The sequence below is a fragment of the Amblyomma maculatum genome, chromosome 7, assembly GCF_055883805.1.
Source record: "Amblyomma maculatum isolate TAMU_Amacu chromosome 7, ASM5588380v1, whole genome shotgun sequence".
NCBI lineage: Eukaryota > Metazoa > Arthropoda > Arachnida > Ixodida > Ixodidae > Amblyomma > Amblyomma maculatum.
In genome coordinates this window covers 129,663,626-129,679,660 of record NC_139350.1, presented here as the reverse complement: position 1 = coordinate 129,679,660, position 16,035 = coordinate 129,663,626, and positions in this window count along the sequence as shown.

Below are 16,035 nucleotides of genomic sequence, written 5' to 3'. Positions count from 1 at the left end.
TTGAATTTTTGTTTAATTACTAACATTATGTCACTTTTCTGCTTTTATGCCACCACTCTTCCAGTCGTTTTTTGCTAGCTTCCACCGCCGGTTTATTCACCCGGCCACTGGCATCTCTAAACCCCAGAGTTTCAGGAAGAGTGACTGCGCCTGCATCGACCTCCGAATGGATACCATTACATTCGGGTATAATATGGTCAATTGTTTCACTGGAGTTACCACATACAGCAGATGCGTCATCTTCATTGTTAAATTTCTTTTTGTAGCTGCACGTTCTAAGGCACCCTGATCTAGCTTCAAAAAGAAAGGCACTACCTCTTGAGTTATCAAAGAAATCTTCCTTCCAGATCTGCCTTTTCCACTTTCGGTATAATTCGACTCTCTGTTTCTTTTCCATCAAATTTATCCAATTTTTACCTTCTGTGTTTTTCACCTGTTGCTTAACGCTCTTTATTTCTTCGTCCTTTTGGTCAGTACACTTACTGGTTAGTTTCCTAGTTCTTTTCCTCCTTTGTGAGTCAACGCTTTTTAGGTATAGGTGCTCATCTGTTACTGTCCAATTTCTTCAGGCGTTCCTCATATAATATTTTACTCTGAGCTTCCCGTACTTCGAAAGATGCCCAGCCCATATCTCCCTGTACCGCACCATTTGTTGTTTTGCCGTGTGCGCCCCTAGTGCTAATCGTCCGACGGCTGTCTGATTTGTTTCTTATGTGGACTGTACTTCTGATTTGTGGGCTGCCGTGCCGCGAGCGATTTGTTTGTAAACACGGTGTTGGTCTGTATGGATCCCTAGCCCGGGAAATTCGCTCACGCGTTTCGAATTGGGCGCTGCACCCATTACGACACGTCATCAGCGGACGTTGCGCTTGCTCTATACTTCCGGCGCTCCTCGTGCGCTCAGTTTCGGTTGCGTGCAGAAAATAAAGTCCAACTTCATTGAGCTGTATGGCTCTAGAAAATGAGTTTTTCTTCGTTTGAAAAGCTGATTTGGCATCGTCTCGTTCACGGCATTAAACTACTCATTGGAACTAGCCACATAACTACGATAATTAAAAAGTTGATTAGTGAAATTTGTTAATTACGCCCATAATTAGAGGCATTGTGGAGCAACTAATGTCCGCTGGGGCAAATAGTGTGTTCCTACAAATATTGTTTGTATGTTTTGAGTCCACTATTTTTTCAAATTACCTTGGGTCTTCCCTGTAAAGCCCTGTATATATAATATCGTAGGATGGAACCGACTAAAGTAGGAGTACAAGCCTATGAAGCTACAAAGGTATTTGATAGATCTCGGCTTGGGAAAGGCCGTGATAGCACGAAGTTTGGCCGGGTCTGGAGACACGCCTTCCTTGGAGACATCGTGCCCTAAAATGGTCAATTGACGGGCGGCAAAACGACACTTCTTTAATTGAGCTGCAAGCCGGCATCAGAAAGGCAGGTCAAAACGTGCTCCAGGCGGTAGAGATGAGTGTCGAAGTCACGAGAAAAGACGACAATGTCGTCGGAATAGCAGAGGCAGGTCTTCCATTTCAGTCCACGCAAAATGGTGTCCATCATTCTCTCAAATATCGCAGGAACATTGCAAAGGCCGAAAGGCATAACAGTAATTTCGTACAGGCCATCCGGAGTAAAAAACGGTTTTAAGCGGTCGGTCATTTCCATCGGGATCTGCCAGTATCCGGAATGTAAATATATAGGGAGAAAAAGAATTCAGCCCCTTGCAAGCAGTTCAGTGCGTCGTCTATGCGCCGAAGAGGATAGACGTCTTTCTTCTAACCTTATTAAGTCGGCGGTAATCTACACAGAAGCTGATGAAACCATCCTTCTTTTTAACGAGCACAACTGGCGAAGTCCAAGGGCTGTTTGAGGGCTGAATGACGCCGTTCTGGGGCATCTGGTCTTTCCCTCAGTGTCCGGAGCTGTAATCAGACGGAAATTGGCAGATCACTATTACATTGCGTGTCGCCTTATGAAAACAGATTCTACGCAGCACGCCAACTCTACGGGGTGTGTTATGACCATTCTAGACCAAAAAAAGTTCGATAATCATGTTACTGAATATGATTGGGATTCATTTATTCATCATAACACTAGCGACACTGCGTACGATAGCTTGGTCAAGGTATTAGGCGAAATAAAAAACAAGTGTGCAAAAAAACTTTGCTTGTGAAGAAACGTAAAATTGACTGCCAGTGGCTGACTGCTGAAATCCTGGCTTCTATCAAAGAAAAGGACGCTATTTGGTCGACAAACTTCGAGCAGAATATCGTTTGCGTCAGAAACAAGGTAACTTCGCTTATTCGCTTATCAAAGAGGAAGTTCTTTGCACAGCAGTTTCACAACACTCGTCGTGATGTAAGGAACACTTGGTCTCTGATAAACCAGTTACGCGTTAACATACGCTTGTCCATCCAGCAATCAGTGGAACATAATTTCGGTGTAGTGTCGCCTATTTTGGCAAATGAGTTCAATAGCATTTATTTATTTATTTATTTATTTATTTATTTATTTATTTATTTATTTATTTATTTATTTATTTATTTATTTATTTATTTATTTATTTATTTATTTATTTATTTATTGTACCTAAAAGGCCCCTGTTATGGGGCATTACATGAGGAATGGGCATGACAGTTAAAAAATTATGGTTTCGATCTTTTTCTTGAAATGGATGTGGTTGATAAGGTGCACGGCTTCCGGCGGCAGATCGTTCCAGTCCCTAGATGATTTCACAAAAAATGATCGGAGATGAGCAGACGTTTTAGTAGACGGTCTTGTGGTGGTCAATTCGACTGGAGAGACGATGAGCTGGTGATATGAGTGATGCTCCTAGAGATTAATGATAAAACTTGTGAAAAAGGCACAATCTAAACATATTTCGCCGTGATTCAAGATTAGGTAGTGAGGCTCGTGCTTTTAAAGCAGACACGCTAGTATGGTATGAGTAATCTGAATATTTGAAGCGGATAGCGCGATTTTGAATTTTTTCTAGTGTTAACGATAGGTTAGCTTGATGAGGGTCCCATACTGATGAAGCGAATTCTAATTTAGGCCGTACGAAAGTTAGGTATGCTAACAATTTAATAGAAGGGGTAGCAAAACGAAGATTACGACGCAAAAACCCAAGAGTGCGATTAGTGTTATTAGCGATATTACTATATGTAAGGACCAATTTAGGGTAATGCCTAAATACTTACAGGTGGTAACGGGAGACACTTCAGAATGGAAAAGAACATATTTGTGAGGAATGTGGGAATGCCTGCGATGAAAAGAAATCCAGCATGTTTTAGTAATATTAAGAGACATTAACCAATCCTTACACCAAGTTTCTATTTCTACAAGATCTTTTTGAAGGATGTCGGCGTCAGCGCGGTTAGAAATCGGGCGGCAAATTACACAATCGTCAGCGAATAAACGAATGTTAGAGGTGATGTTAGACGGAAGATCGTTAATGTAAATGAGGAAGAGCAAGGGTCCAAGCACGGTACCTTGGGGGACACCCGAGGTGACTGGAGAACGAAGGAACGAGTATTTATTAGCATAGACAAATTGTTCTCTGTTAGTTAAAAAGCTTCGAAGCCATTCCATCACCAAATGGTTAAGGTTTAGGCGCGAGAGTTTTAGCAGTAATCGTTTATGCGGAACTTTATCAAAAGCCTTTTCAAAGTCTAGTAAGAGCGCGTCAACAGAAATATTTAGGTCAAGGTTAGAACTAAGGTCGTTAATAAAAAGGGCTAGATGGGAATCACAGGAAAGTCCTTTTATGAAGCCATGCTGGTTAGGGTGAAAAAAATTGACCGAAACAAGAAATTTGACTATGTGTGAATAAATGACATGTTTCATTAACTGCGAGCAGACACTTGTGAGAGAAATAGGACGGTAGTTTTTATATGAAGATGGACCTTTTTTGGGGACTGGGACAATCTTACCGATTTTCCAGTCTTGCGGAAGTACCACTGATGACAAGGGCTGTTCGAAAAGGTGGCATAAAAAGACACCAACAACATGTTTAGTATTTTTTAAGACCTTTCAGTTTAGCCCATCAATACCAGTAGAAGATGTGACTTTCAATGACTCAGTTAATTTCATTACTCCGTTAACATCGAACAAAATGTCTGGCATGGCTGGGTGATCTAATACAGGGAAGTTTGGCAGTATGGTGTCGGGTTCTTTAGTAAAAACTCAACAAAAAAAAAAAAAAAGGTGTTGAGAGTGCAATAACATCGTGTTCTGAAATGGGGCTATTGTCTTCGTCGAGTAACGTTCGTGGCAGGGGGCGTGTAGGCTTAATAGTGTTCCAAAACTTCTTCGGGTTGGCACTGCGACCCGTTGCTCAGCAACGGGTCGCAGTCCAAACTTTGAGCTCGACAAAAATTACAAAAAGTGTATCGCAATCGGCTTTCCTTCCTTTTATGACAGAATCTGATCTTTTCAGCGTTTTGTCTAGTCTGAAACGTAATAAATCTGCAACATTTTCATAAGTGATCTTATTAGAAACATTACAGCTCTGAAACATGTTGTGCTATTTATTTTAAACGGCATAATTGCAAGTTGTACATGGCCAGAATCACCGAAGAGTGCTTTCGTTGTTCCTCTGTACAAAAGTGGGAAAAAGAATGACATTGCCAACTACCGCCCTGTATCTGTTCTTTCCCCCGTATCCCAGATATTAGAAAAACACGTACTTTCTGTGATGAATGCATTTATTACTAAACATGACCTACTGAGTGTGAATCAGTACGGATTTGTCAAGAACACAGGTGCTATTGGAAAATCTCTCTGATTTATTGCACCAGAGCCTGGAGAACAATGAGGTGGCATTTTTTTTTTTTTGACGTAAAAAAAGCTTTCAACACAGTAAATCATCAAATTTTAAACTCTAAACTTCACTGATGTGGATTTAGGGGTCCTTTTTCGTATCTAATTAAAAACTATCTTCCAAATCGCTCACAAGTATTCATGTTTGGGCCTATTTGGAGAGACGCGGTATGTCTGTTGTGCGGTGTCCCGCAAGAGTCTATTTTATCTCCTTTGTTGTTCAACTTATATGTGACAACGTGAAAGCATCCACCGTATTCCATTACGCTGATGACACTTTACTAGTATCAAGCAACCCTGAGTTTTCATGCGCCCTGGCTAACCTTCAGGAGGACGGTATTAAAGTTAGTGATTGGTTTGCCTCAAACTTAATGCAAATGAATAGCTCGAAATCCAGACTTGTCTGTTTTCGTAACTCGCACAAAGATGTAGTAGGTTCCATATATTTACACCCTCCATATTGCTCTCTGTGTTTCTGTCAACCTATTGCTAGCGTCCCGTCGGTTAAGTATCTTGGTGTGCACAGACAGCAATCTGACATGGAATACTCAGTTGACCCACATATGAAAGAAACTTAGACGTGTTGGGTGTTTGTCGTTTAATTTGAAAACCATCATGCCTTTTTCTATCAGAAAACTAATCGCTGCAGGCTCTGGGGTATAGTGTTTTAGGATACGGTATGTGTTGTTTTTTTAACTGCTCTTTCACATGGAAATGTCGAGTTAATAGGATCTTGAAAAACATCGCTACAAGCTTCCTCTACATGCCACAAGAGAATTTGCCCAGCAGTGTCTTTAGAACAGCCGGTTTGCCTTCTTTTGACAATCTTTTTAAACAAATTGTAGTACTGAAATATTTTTGGAGCAGTGCATACAGGCACATAAACACGAAACCGGTACCGTTGAGACATGTTCCTCATTATCTTAAACCGAGAGTGCGCACTCGCTACGGTAAAGCAACAAGACGCTATTATGTTCCAGCTATCTTTAATGAACTACCGGACCATGTATTTTCTTTTACCACCGGCAAAACACTGAGAGTTGCTGTTCAAGCGTTAGGAAACCTTTAATATGTACTGATGTTATCAGGGCAGTTTTGATAATATGTTGTGCCAAATGATTCTTTTTTTTTTCCTTGTTTTTTTTTCCCCCCTTGTTTCTTCTTTTTTTTTTTTTCCCTCCGATGGAGTTCGGATGTAGCGCGTACATTGCCGCGGCTGCCGGTTGTCGCCGCACAAGCCCACTTGTGGCTTCGGCACTTCCGTTTCTGTATGCTGATTTCACTATACTGAATAAAGATTATTATTATTATTATTATTATTATTATTATTATTATTATTATTATTATTATTATTATTATTATTATTATTATTATTATTATTATTATTATTATTATTATTATTATTATTATTATTATTATTATTGCCCTTCAATAATTTGGCGCTCTGTTGCTGAGACACAGTAGGGCCGATCGCAGTGGTGCGTACTCCAGTGTCGATCCGATGAGTGCCAGTTGAGCTTTGGCCCAGAGAATTTTGATGGGAGTCGAAGGAGGAGCTGAACTATTGAAAGAGGGCAAGAAGTTGCGCTCGCTGAAGCGGAGGAATACTGGCGTCGTTGGAGTGGCGGAACAGGTCTGTGAAAGAGAAAGCTGGTACAGAACGTGGAGGGCTGAGCGCAGTCATGGCGAGGCGCGGTGCGTCGTCAGTCTCTTCACGGAGAAGAGATGGGTTGTAGGCTCCCGAGACATTCACCGTGGCGCAAAGCAGTGGGGTAGTTAAACGGGTTAGAGAGCCAGAGCGTAGAGGAACCAGCGGGAATAGTGATTGAAGCATAGGGCAACGGAAGGCACTTTCGGCGCAGAAATATATGTGCTGGCGTGAAGAGGACAGTTGCATCGCACGCAGAGTCACAAGTGATATTTACAAGCAGGGCAGAAGAGGGAGGAATGCCGATGTCTTCGGCGACGAGGGCTTTAGCGCATAGACTGAGAGTAGCGTTGTCTGACACGGGCTCGGGCAGCGCAGAAAATCCAACTTTAGCGCGAGCACAATCGATTTGCTTCGCCGGTGAAATAGAAAATCACAGTGCCTAGCTTAGTTTCCGCATCCCATTTGTTGTAAGCGCCCACCCGCTCATAGGATGGGGGCCAGTCCTCGATGTCATGGTCGTCAGTGCCGCTGATGATGGCGGGGTCTCGCTGGCGGAGGGAGCCGGGACAGATGATGGCCGAGCCAACTTGTACGGCTTGGTGGTTGGCTTCTTCAGGCATCGCAGGAGGTGGTAAAGTGCGGCTGCGGAGTTCCAGCAGGGCAGGAGAATAGATCTACCCAGCACCTCCACCAAATGTAGGATGGGGGTTTAATGAGGTACTGGGACGCGATCTAGGAGCACGTCAGGAACAGTTCGCATACAAACAGGTCCAGCTTACACACCGATAGCGATGCCACTGGCGACAGCGCACGGAAGCTTCTTCTTTATCTTCGCTTGCACATCTTCATCTTTACTATATATATATATATATTTCGCGCGCGTGTGTGTGTGTGTGTGTGTGTGTGTGTGTGTGTGTGTGTGTGTGTGTGTGTGTGTGTGTGTGTGTGTGTGTGTGTGTGTGTGTGTGTGTGTGTGTGTGTGCGTGCGTGCGTGCGTGTGTGTGTGTGTGCGTGTGTGTGTGTGTGTGTGTGTGTGTGTGCGTGCGTGCGTGTGTGTGTGTGTGTGTGTGTGTGTGTGTGTGTGTGTGTGTGTGTGTGTGTGTGTGTGTGTGTGTGTGTGTGTGTGTGTGTGTGTGTGTGTGTGTGTGTGTGTGTGTGTGTGTGTGTGTGTGTGTGTGTGTGTGTGTGTGTGTGTGTGTGTGTGTGTGTGTGTGTGTGTGTGTGTGTGTGTGTGTGTGTGTGTGTGTGTGTGTGTGTGTGTGAGATATAGTAGCGTAACCGTGAAGATAGTCGATAAGAAAGTAGAGAAAAATTGGAGGAAGCTTAAGCTTCGCCGAAACAGCAGACGCAATAGCGTGCGTTCGTTTGCTTCATCTTCCTTTTTAGCTCAGACGGACCACGGCGCAATGACTCTCCACATTTTAGTGGTTTGAACTATTTTTAATTCATCATGTTTATTTATTTCATTCGTCAGTACTTAGTCAAAGAATACGCGCACCAACTCGAGTGAGTGTATCTCACAGAGATCTTTGACGTGTGAGCCAAACAGCTGTGTGCGCAGCAAGTCGTGCACATGTGAATATGATCTCTTGTTTTTTTCCTGCCATAGCCTCTCGGGGTGGCGCAGTGGTTACGGCGCTCGACTACTGTTCCCAAGGACGCGGGATCGAATCCCGGCCTCGACGGCCGCTTTTCAGTGGAGGCGAAAAGCAAGGCGCCCGTGTGCTGTCCCAGGTTGTCGAAATTTCCGGAGTCCTCCACTGCGGCGTCTCTCATAGGCTTTGAGACGTTAAACCCCACAACCCAACCCTACCCTTTTTCCCGCCATAGGAATGAGGTGGAAGTAGAAAAACATCACGTCCTGCAGCGCCGCGGATTGGACTTGAAGTCGCGTCGCAAGAACTTACAAGAACCTAGGGAGCCTCGATAAAAACGCCCTTTGCATCGAGGCTCCCTACAAGAACCCGGAGAACGGCGCCTTCAATCGGGTCTCCTTCTCCGTGACGAAGCCTCTCGTCACAACCTTTGTGACTCTATTCGTCACAGAGGGGGAGACCCGAACAGCCCGCCGGCAACACGTTCGAGCAGGACTCGATTCGTCATGGAGGGGCCGATTTCAAACCCCAAATTTAGTCCAGGCTCTTTACTGCCAGTAATTACTATTTACTAAAGAAATACGGAAGTCCGAAAGATTTTCTTGAGTACACCAATTTTCCCCACTTTCTAGCCTGAAACATAACCGTAACATAACATAACATAATCGTAAACAAGTTCGAATAAGTTATTGCAGCTTGCAAATTTAACCCGAAAGATTCGAATTTAGAAATGTTTCTACGAAAAACCCGATTTCTTCAATATAATGAAGTCGAAAAATAGCGCCCGAATTTCACCTTCAGAATTGGAAAAGTAGTAAGTGTAGAATTTTATTAGAGCAATAAACAAAAGGGAAGTAAATGCAGCTGAGCTGCTGCCGGTGGGAAGTAAAGAGAATAGGAAGAGGATAGCCAGGAGTACACAGGTGAGCGTTAGTTAGAAAGGACAGGGGGAATTTTGTACATCATTTACAAAATGCAAAACACGAACAAGTTCGCGTTACTCGCGCGCATGTGTCCAAGCACTGCCCACAAACGACTGTGCGCAAGCTGCGCCTGCGATTATTTACACATCTCGTATAGTAACAATAGGTTGTGTATGCATATTGTCACGTGCTTCGGGGCGTATACTGGGCAATGAAACCGTTGCTGAGCGATGCATTCATTGGAGTAGCACCATGGCTCCCATTTGCACCACTGGTAGGCTCTCGTCCTGAGGGTGCTTTTCCATCACTGAACAGTGACTGAAACATTTTTTTGTCTTGGGGCACATATATACCCTATAGGGCAACCATAGTAGCCATACAGCTGCTAGGGTTCGTACGATGGCCACGTAAGACCACCGCAGTGGGGATATAGCTGGAGCCCTGGAACGAACCAGAGTGGAGGTGAAGGGATGTGACGTCAGAAAGGAAAGAAATCACTCCCGGCACATTTCTAGTTTTGTGGCACGCTCTGCCCACAGGAATCGTTTCTGGCATAGTTGTGGTCCAGTAATGCTGCCTGCCCGGACAAGTCATTCTTGGCAATGTTCTGATTTGGCGATGCTGCCCGTTCAAACGAAAACTCCTCTGCAGTGTTGTGGTCCCGCAATTCCATCTGCCTACGTGAGTAGTCTCCGGTAAAGTTCTGGTTTGGTAAGGCTGTCTGTTCACCCGAGTTGTTCCCAGCCGCAGAGTTCTGGTTCAATGATGGTTCTTGGTCACAGGAAGCGTCCTCAGCACAAATCTGATTCGGCGGTGCTGTCTGCTCACGTGAGGCGTCCATGACTCATCAGAGGCAGCACCCAAGCCACCAGAGCTGACTCTACTGCAGGAGACGAAAGTACACAACAGTCTAGCTGCCGTCAACCTGTTTTTCACATAAATACTTGCGTTAACATGACGTCCGTAAGCTGCCGGTTCCGCTCGTCCAACGAAGGTGCGTGCACGAGTTCACGAGAACAGGAACACGGTCAACGAAAAGGGAACTGCGAGTCCGCACAGTGCACACCAGCCTCTGTTTCCTCTTCTTCTCTACAGCCTCTTCTTCCTTCTCCTGACGCCCCGAAGCACGTGGCAATATATATATAAATGAAGAGGAGGTCATGGGTTCGCATCTCACCATCGGCACGTTGTTTTTCCTTCTACTTTATGTTTAATTATATTTCCCCTAAACAGATTACATTACTAATTTATGTGATTATTGAAGTAAAAAATAAAAAAAGACAAAGTACAATCCCCAATTATGCTTTCCTTGGCCTGGCCGACTGTTGGCTTCTTGCCTTCATATATATATTATGGGATTCGGGATTGCTGCGGCGGCCCTTTGCGCGGCCGCCGCCCGCTTCCCAGTTGTTCTCCTCGTTCCCTTTCTCCCGCCTGAGGCGGCGGAGAGAGGCTCGGACGACTTGTCACTGTCGTTCGGGCCACAGCTCCGCCCTGGCGTCCCAGTGGCTGTTCTCATTGGTGCCTTTTTGGCGGGAACACGGCACCGCTTCGACGGCCGCGCTCGCGCGATCCTCGGAACGGGGTCCAAGGAGAGACCCCTCCGAGACATCGCAAGGTGCGTACGCAACTGTTCTTGTCTGCCGGCCTTTGTCCGCGCAGACCAGTGTGTACTCGAGTTCGTCTGCTCCGGGTCGTACCTAAGAGCGAAGCTCGAGCCTGTCGATCGTGATCCAACGATCCGCGACAGGCGTACCTTGCGGTGGTTGCCCACTCTCTCTCAAAGGAACCCTCCGGTCACTGCGAGAGAGAGATCACAGCACGCCCTTGCGTGCTTGCGGCGCGCACTCGGTGTCACTTCGTGCGCGCAGAGGAGCCTTGCTCCTCGCGCGCTCCCTTGACACGGTGACTGAGTATGTGTGTGTGTATGTGCGTTTTGTATATATGTGTATGTGCGTGTGTGTGTGCCGCTGTAGGATGGCGTTTCAATAAACGTCTCCTTTGTGAACCTGGAGGATTGTGTCCTTGCAGCGAATATATATATATATATATATATATATATATATATATATATATATATATATATATATATATATATATATATATATATATATATATACACTGGGTGTTTCAGCAAAGACCTAGTAATTTTTAAAAATAGTCGGTGTACGATGCAAAGGGAATATTTCCGTAAATACACTTTCTGCCATGGCCCACATAATATTCTGCTAAAGATTTCTCATTGTTGATGCAATGCAATTAACATAAACCCAGTAACCATGTCCTTAATTACCTATCGTAGCTGGGGTGTAATTCCCAATGTAAAGATTGATGTCATTAACGATACAAATACATACCAGTTTTTGAAACGAAGAAAAACTCATTTTCTAGAGCCCTGCAGTGGAGAGAAATCCGACGCTTTTTTCCGCACGTAACATAAACTGAGCGAATGAAGAGCGGCGCAACGTGTGCTGGTGACGTCTCGTATTGAATGCAGCGCCCAATTCAAAACGCGTGTCCCAACTTCCCTGTCTAGGGAGCCTCGACCCTTAGCTTAGACCGCGGCCGGCGTTATCGTGTGCTCCGTCGCTCAGCGTAACAAAAAGGATAGTCATCGTCACCTATGGGAACGCCGATTTTGAGAGCCTTGATAAGTGCTAGCCTGGCGCTCTGCCAGTTGGATTACCTCCTGAAGATGCTTTTTTATCTTTTTAATTTCATCGCTATATTTGCGAAAGGAGAGCCTCACGCTTCAGTGACAGAGGGCAGATTGCTGTTGAACATTGCACGTTCCACGGTGATGGTGTATGGACAAGCATAGCGTTATTTCTTTCAAGTCAAAAATGTGGTTCTTAACGTATCCGTTGAGGAAGGTATTCAGTGATGAGAAGTTGGGCGGTTTCGAAGGTCACGTTGTTTTTCTCCCAAGCCCAATGCATCGGTTGGGAAAGGTGCGGTCCAGGAATTACATAGCCGAATAAAAAAATGCGGCGGTGCTCTCATGCTGTAGCCTAAAACCATTATTTTTTTTTTTTTCTAGACGACCAAAAGCAGAGACGGCAAAAGCAGAGACGGCGCCGTTTAGAACCCAGTCTGTGTACTTCCGTCGATGAAGTCAGGACGGGACGGTATAAATGCCACATCGAACATTTCCTCACAATCTTACTTGACGTTTGCGCTCAAGTACAAGCTAGTGTTGGTTCTTGTGGCGCCAATAATGGGCATTGTGTAAACTCACATTCGACTCCCTGCTTAGGTCCCGCTTTCCCAAAGCCCGTTGTGCAGAAACTCCGAGTTTTTACTACATTTAATTACGCGCCATTTGAAAAAAAAAACAAAAACAATAATTTTCCTAAAATCATTCCGTTTGAGATTACTTTGAAGACACGCATATGGTTTGTAGCTGTGTCTTGAAAATGACCTAAGTGGAGCCGGGCTGGCTCCGTACGCGTTGGCAATTTACTTGACTCTTGCTCCCGGCCTGAGAGCAACGTTGCTAAGACATCATTGTCGTCAATACCACCCCCTCGTCACTTTTTTCTGAACATAGACTGATGCAATGGTCTTAAGTCGAAAAAATACCGATATGAATTACGGAAGACTCGGCACATAACGACCAAGATGTTGGAGAGCATGCAGTCTGGATGCCTGCTCCGTGTCCATTTCTGCGCTCAAATAAACGATCACAACGTCTACCTTCCCGGCTGTGGAGTGTCGCAGTGGCGCTGGCGTGGCCATCCGCACAATTACCACGATACGAAGTGACGCTTTCATCTCAGGCGGCATTTCCACACATTGAAGCGATTTGAAACACTTGCACTTTGTCACATGTGCACCCAAAAAAAAAAGGCTCTTCAAGTACAAACATGTGCGCTTTTACACATGCAACCGCAAGAAGTCTGATAGCATACAGCCACTACCGCACAAATTCCCCTTGCTACGCGGACATACCTTTTCTTTTATTTATTTATTTTTATTTTTATTTCGGGGGGGGGGGGGGGGGCACCTTCACCATATATGCAGAGATTTTAGGAAACTGGAAGTTCAACCTAATGAGTAAATTAATGCATGATGACGACTCAGATCGAATTCTCCGGGTAGCCATAGCAGAAGCGGCGAATGCAAAAATAAAGAGAGAGAGAGAGAGTCAACTTTAATTGTTTAACGGAATAGCGTGGGTGGTTTCTTCAGTCCAGGATACCATTGGCCTGGGCTGTCTACCGGGCCCTGGTGAGCAGGCTGCGCTGCTCAGAGACCCGTGTGGGCGATCTCTGCCTCCCACTCCGCTTGGCTGAGTGCTCTAGCTTTATATTTCTGTGATTGCTCTTTGCAGTTTCATATCATGTGAAGGATGTCTGAGACTTCACCGTATGCAGTGCATGTGTTATTTTTGAATTTTTTCGGTCCATATTTTGTGGTACTTTGCTAGGTTTGGGAAAGCCCTAGCCTGTAACTGCGGCTCAGCCCATCGGGGCAACTTCGAAGCAGGTCGTATATCCCGACAAGCACACACTATCCTCCGATCTCTCCCTTACCGTCTACACCTCGTCTTCTCATATGGGCTCAGTCAGGCAGGTCCCTTGCTCCGCCCCTCTGGCATTCTCCGACGAAGCTCGACCACCCTTGGCATTTCCTGGTTATTATGAATTTATTTAGAAATTGCGCGCATTTCGTACGTGTCACTTGGAGCGCGGCCTCTCCGCACGACACTCCAGTTCAGTCTCCTCTGTCGTCCTCTCTCGTCCCTGCGTCCACCGTGGTCCCTCCGACTCCTCTCTCCCTTCGAGAGTCCTCCTCGCCAGGTCCACGGCTGTCTTCACGTAAAGCTTCCAACTCCTCGGAGGTTCGAACACTTCCCAGAAGCCGGCGGCCGTCGCAGGCACCCGCTCGCAGCCGCGTGCAGCGGCCAGCTCGGATTACACGGGCAGTGCGCCCTGCGGGAGCCCATAAATCTTTCCTCCTTGCAGTCCTCCCGGCGCCGATTCTCCGGTCCCCACTTGCCCTGTCACGGCCGGTATCGAGGGAGAGAGCGCTTCTCTTAAAGCGCGCGCCCTCTCCCTCGAGACCGCGCGTGGCCCTGTATACATGCAGGGGGTTTACATGAGACCGACAAAGTCGTGTCGGGGAGGCGGTTATGGAAGGGGTGTATAAGTTGCGCAAAGTTTTATTGGTTATACCGTCTAACCCGGGAGCTGAGGAGGTATTTAGGTTCTGAAGTTCTGCCATTTCTTCTGCTTCAGTGATAGGCAGACTTAAAAGATCATTAGGGAGCCCTTTATATTCCGGATGGAACATTGGCTGGTAAGGTTTAAAGTATGTATACTTCAGGTCCTCAAGTAGCCGTGGTGGCGGTGTGGGGGAAGTGTAAATCAGTTTTGTGAGGTTGTGTCTCTGTGGTGTCATAGACTGAGGTGGGCCTATGAGATATCGGAAGAGGTTCCATGTTTGAAATAGGCTCATGTTACCATCAAGATGATTCCATAGGGATTCCCAGTTTGCCTCGAAAGCGTAGCTTCGTGTGTTTCTATGTCTTTGTTTAGTCGGCCCAGCCTGCGGCGGAGAATCCTGTTCCATCTTTGACATTGCCAGCGTCTTTCAAGACTGGCTTTAGCTTCTCAGAGATGTAGGAGGCGATGATCAACAGTGTCACTGGGGCAGTCAATCGGAAGTTTTCGTGTGACTGCCTGGACATCCTTTTGTAATTGTATAGTCCAAGCAGTGATGTCGGTGATTGGAGCAGCTGTCCTGGTAGATCTGCATTTCCGAAATGAATCCTACTTGGTGAGAGTGGACACCATAGGCGGACGGTGAGGAAGGTGAGTGTTAAGAAGGATTTCAAGGATGCAGTGATCACTGCCTAAGCACTCTTTGGTGTTGTACCAAGTAGCTGCTGGGAGCCGGTAAGTGAAGGTAAGATCTGGTGTGGTGTCTTTACACACACTATTCCCGATACGTGTGGGGTACGTCGGATCAGTGATGAGAGAGAGCCCTGCCTGTTGCGCAGCGAGCCATATACCCTGCGGCCTTTTGGAGAATCACTTGAGTATCCCCATGCTGTATGCGGTGCGTTAAAATCACCCACAATCAGGAAAGGACACTTGTTGGCAGTTCTTTTGGCCAGCGTAAAGAGACGCTCGAAGTTGGTATGTAGATGTTTTGGATGACTATATACATTGAGAATAAAAAGGCTCTTGGCCTGTGTATGCTGAGGGACCAATTCCAGGGGGAGGTAGTCGAGGTCTGGTATGGCTAGCGTATGATTTATAGTAGGGAGTGAGCGTCTAATTGAAAGGCAACTTTGGATAGCGTGGCTGATTCAGGAAGTAATAAGACATAACCTGGGAGGGTTATAGGATTGGTGGGTTCCTGCAGAGCCAGGACGTCAGGGCCGGTTGCGTAATGAAGAAGTTGTTGAAGTACTTTGCGTTTTTGGCCAAAACCCCGGCAGTTCCACTGCCAGACAGTTATCATTGAACTAGGTTTCGCCATCATGGATTATAGGCATAATGGAACCTGCAACGGGAGCTGGAGGATCCTCTACAGTGGGAATATGAAGTATGTCTTGAGTGGGAATGAGGTGTTCTTGTGCAGCAGGAGTGGGAGGTGTGTTGTGGTACTGCGGAGCGTTTGCCTTTTGACGTCTGTACTGGCGACTGTCGATGGTAGTAATACGATCCTCTAGATTCTTAAAGCTTCGCGTTGTTTGTTCTTCTGTAGCGTCTAGGCGCCTGCTGAATTCATTGATGTGTTAGCATGCCCTCCATGCGTTGGAATAAGACAGCTTCTATGCGTTCTACCAGCTTGGTTTCAAACCGTTCGATTATCTTTCTTTCTAGCCTCTCTGTTATGGTAACTTCTAACTTTTCAACAAGGATTTGCAGGTCAGCTTCAGTTAAAGATGAGTTTGGGCGAGCTGGTTTTAACCGAACAGTGAGATTGTGGTGAATCTATTTCGGTTTCCATGCAAGCAGAATCAGAGCACACAGATGGGCTAAGAGCACTAATGAGTGAAGGGGGGTCATTTGGTGCGTCAGCTGTGGTGGGC